At 37.9% G+C, this 4,535-nt stretch overlaps 1 protein-coding gene across 1 annotated transcript in view; it reads left to right on the forward strand.

Moving 5' to 3' along the window:
* The window catches only part of il4i1 (interleukin 4 induced 1), a 33,399-nt gene that overhangs the window by 5,628 nt on the left and 23,236 nt on the right, over positions 1 to 4,535 (forward strand). The gene's annotated exons all lie outside the window — the stretch shown is intronic.

A 4,535-nucleotide genomic window follows, 5' to 3' on the forward strand; every position in this document is an offset into this window, starting at 1 on the left:
TTTGTGTTCTTCTTGTCTTTATTTACTTTCCTGTTCTGTCATAATTTATCCTCTTGTCTGTAATTTTTGTGCTTATCCTTCTCTTGGATCCTTTTTTTTTTTTGCTTTCGGGTGTTTTGCCTCCATCATGTGGTCTGTCTAAGTTACTACTCCCTCATTAAGTTCCAGGTTTCTTCACCTATTGTCCTCCCAGCTGTTGGTCATTTGCCTTGTCAGTGTTGGTGTATTTAAGACAGTGTGTTCATTTGTCTGGTATCTGGTCATTTCCTCATGAAGATTTCTGCCTATTGTTTCATGCCCTTCACTTCATCCTGGTTTTTTTCTCCCCTCATGACGTCTTATTATTCATGTAAGTATTTGCTGCCACGTCAGCCCTTTTGTTTATTTTTTCATTAAATACTTTTCTTTACTCTTAAACTGAGTTGTTTGAGTCCTCCCTACATTTTTGGGTTCAAAACAATACCAGATCCTTACAAATTATTGGTTTAACCAGGTGAGTGTGAGGGTTTTGGTGGTACAGGGTCCACTCCAGGTGTGACAGGCTCATCCTGGACCATTGTAGCATTCATATGTCCAAGAACCTTAAGACAAATGTCCTCAGAGACACTACGTCTTCCCTACCCCCTCCTTTCCTGCTAATATTGGACAGATACTGACATTTTGTTTCCACCAGAGGAAGTTGCTTTGTTTATCCATTCTGTATGTGTGTTAAAAATCTACAGCTGGAACCACCCTGATGTATTCACTATATGGTGATTAGTTTAGATTTTGAGTCTCCTGAAGAAGGCCTCCCAAAGAGCTTCACTTGGCCTTATCAACAGAAACTGAAGTTGTCATAGTGATAATGGAGGAAGTAAGACCTCAGTTGTGCAGAACTTCAAACACATTCTTTTGTTAATGTAAACAAGGTGTCAGTCATTGTATTATCTTCTTTTATTTGATTTTAATTACATTAATTTTACAGTGGGATACTCCTACTGTAAGAAGCCCTCTGATTGGATAAAAGTTAAGGGGTCCGTCTTCCTGGTGTCAGGTATACTGGACACCCAGAGAGTTGTGAGATGGCAGTCAATGAGGAAAGTTGGCTTTTGAATCATCAGCTGAGCTAAACAGATGGAAAGAGTGGTTGTGGAGAGTTGATGAGACTCTCTGAGAACCAACAGCCATATGATAGAAGACATGTCCAGCTGAGGCATGGTGGACATCCTGAAACTTCTCAGAACATCCAGGAGCGAAATGTATGCGCCGAACCGACCGCAGCCCTGAGAAACGACATCCTTCTTGGGACATCGAGCCACCAGCTTCCTTCATGCATCCGCTGCAGTAATGAGAGATGGATGTCTTCCTTCTGATGAGAGAACCACGTAACAGTGCCAACTAAGTTTGTTTAGATAATTTAATTCATGAATCTGAGATAAACATACTTAAATTTTAACGTTGAGAGCTAGGCCTTAGTCCAAATTGAATCAAAACCTCTTCTCAGTCATCAGATGTATGTCATTTACTTTCTAAAATAATATTATTGGTTGTTCATTAATATTCAATATTTGCCATAATTTCCATGTCATAATTCAAACTGAAAATAAACGCTACAGAACTGTATTTAAATTACAAATTATTCAAGTTTCTTCGAGGGATAGGAATTAAGTTCGCTACAAGAATTCATGGTTTATATATGTTTGGAGTTTGACCGGACCATAAGTCCAATATCCTATACACATATTCCCCTACATATCAATTGGTGCCCAACGTGGGGCCAAACGTTTAATTCACTCACAAAAAAGATTAATTTTGGGCTGAGTTGAGCGAAACAGTTTCACTTTCCAAACCGCTGGTCTGATCAGCCAGGCGGAGGAAATTAGCAGACCACTGCGGGTCTGTGTTTTTGTTTACATTCTGAAATGCTGAAGGGGCCGCCAAGCCGCTGTCTCTGTTTGTATCTGTTTATATCTGTGAAGGTAAAAGATGGTTTATTTTTCTCAGAATCCTGTTTATTAAAATGTCTAAAACATTTTGGTACTCTAAAAACATTGCTTAGCGCTGATTATAAGGATTTAATGCGGAGTTTGATGCATGCATGTTTGATTAAAAGGCCTTAAAGAGTGAACGTTTTCATCTCCCAATGGTGAAGGCGTTTGAACGGAGTTCACAGGGGTTACGTCACCGTGAACAGTCTGGTGAAACGTTATAAAACCCCTTATAAAATCCTCCATGTTATAGGAAAACAAGTCTAGCTAATTTGTATCCATAATGATGTTTGAGAATGGAGATAATGTTTGTTTTTGCTCCAGAGAGACTTGCTGAAGTCTAATGAGCAAAGCTAAAGACGTAAACACTCCAGCTTGGTTGCTTAGCAATGTGGTGTACAGCATAGAAGCGTTCAGTTTGGTCTTTATTTCTGTGTTTTTAGAAGCTGCAGAAGTGTTTTGGAAGCCGCCATGCTTCGTCTGATGCCAGTAAGAAGTTATCAGATTTAACCGTTACATTTTCAAGTTGTAAACTGGGCGTAAATAAGTGTTAAAGTCTGTTTTTCCTCCGGGAGCTAGAAGCTAAAAGCTATGGCTTGCCTACCGTAAATGGTTGATGCATGTGCATGCGTCCCATTAAAAGTCTGTCAAGTTTTTCTTTTTGACTTAAGAAACTGAATTTTATTCTGGGAAAAGGTTAGCCTTGCTTTCTGAAGTGAAAAAGAAACGCTTTACGGTGTGTTTTTACGGTGTGTTTTTACGGTCAGGTCTGTTCTATTTGAAAGACAAAGGAATACTGTCCGCCATTTTGAGGAGGCTTTCCTTATAAGCAGAAGGAGACGCCCACTAGAGTAAATGCCTCCTTCTCGCTTGAACCTTCGTCTGTCAGATGACGCTCTAGTATCATCTAGTGGTCGAGTCAAGTTATTGCAACGAGTTGACACTTGTTGAAAGCTTTAAACTTTGTTTTTATCTGAAAAGAGTTTAAACTAAGTTTATTCATCTGATAAATATGTTTTGACATAATTGTCAACATTCAGTCCTGGAAAGTAAACACTTCTGTTTGTTTTACTTTGATAATTCAATTAGAAAATAAAACTTAAAAAGTTTTAAAGTTCTAATTTTTCCTTTTAACTTAGAAACTTCAAATCTGAATGAAAAACACCATTCTGAACTGAATGTTGTCTTGTGGTGTCATTGTCTTTAGTAAAGTTAGCTGATTAAAATAAATTAACTGTTTTGGATTCTGTGAATTTTAAAGTTTTAATTTGAGAAGGATAACAACTTTTCATGTAAATGCTTTGAACTCAGAACAAAAAGGTTATTTTATTATTTAGTTGACTTACCAATACAGAAGGATTAAATTATAATACTGAACAACAGTTCAGTCAATTGCATTAAAGTTAAAAGGGTTTAACTTTAAGTTTAGTTTTTCTTTGATCGGGGTGGCTGTGGCTGAATGGTTAGAGCAGTCGTCTGCCAATGCAAGGGTTGGGGGTTCGAATCCACCAGCAGTTGCATGCCGAAGTGTCCATGGGCAAGACACTGAACCCCTCATTGCCTCCGATGTGTGTCCCATCGATGTATAAATGTGATCTAAAAAGCTCTGATTAGTCTCTTCAGAATGATTTGTTCAAATAGCTTTGTAGAGATCTAGTAGAGTGTTGTATGAATGGCTAAATGAGGACACAGATTGTGTTGTAAAGCGCTTTGAGTATCATGATCAGATAGAAAGGTACTATATAAGTACAGTCCATTTAAGGATTTTTAGAGACCTGATCATGGCAGGTGTAAGCACATCACCAGAATTGAGTGATGTTGAAGAACAGAGAATGGAAAATTCTTGCTCAAACCTAGAAGAGGCTGTAGAATATCTTTTGACAGAACTAAATCTGGATTATAAAAATCTAATTCAAGGGAAAACTGCCAAAGAATTAGAACAAATAATCACAGACCTAGCTATACAGATGCCAGATGAAAAACCCACAGGTTCCCAAGTTTTAACAATGTTAGCCATGCTCGCCGGAGTAATTACAAAAAGGCTAGAACAAACTGAAACAATCTTAAACAAAGCCTCAGAGAAATTAAAACCATGGAAGCGAAGGATACGTCATTTGAAAGATGGCAAAAGAGAACAAGAGACAAAAAAACACCTCCTTAGCTCATGCAAACAAAAAGTTAACAGCTGAATTAGCTGCTAATACAAAATATTTTGATATACTTAGCAGGAAGCTGCTTGATGTATTTTCAAAATATGAAACTGACATGCATGCGTTTCAAAGTAGGCTCACGCAAGAAAGGGAATAAACTGTAAAAACGCACACGGAACTCCAAAAAGCATATGCTCAAATAGTAGGGTTTAAAATGCATGATACAGCTTACTTTAATCATATAGCTGATAAACAAAAAGAGATTCAAACTCTGAGAAACCAAATCTCTGAGCTATAGGAAAATGTTACAACACTAACAACTAGAGAACATCCAGTTCTAAGTCCCGAACCTTCTTTCAGAGGTCCCCACTCATCTCCTCTGGGAAGGAGATCTCCTGAACAACCTTCCTACAGTCAC

Source organism: Nematolebias whitei, unplaced genomic scaffold, assembly GCF_014905685.2.
Source record: "Nematolebias whitei isolate Nwh7 unplaced genomic scaffold, NemWhi1 Nwh_scaf_123, whole genome shotgun sequence".
Taxonomy (NCBI): Eukaryota; Metazoa; Chordata; class Actinopteri; order Cyprinodontiformes; family Rivulidae; genus Nematolebias; species Nematolebias whitei.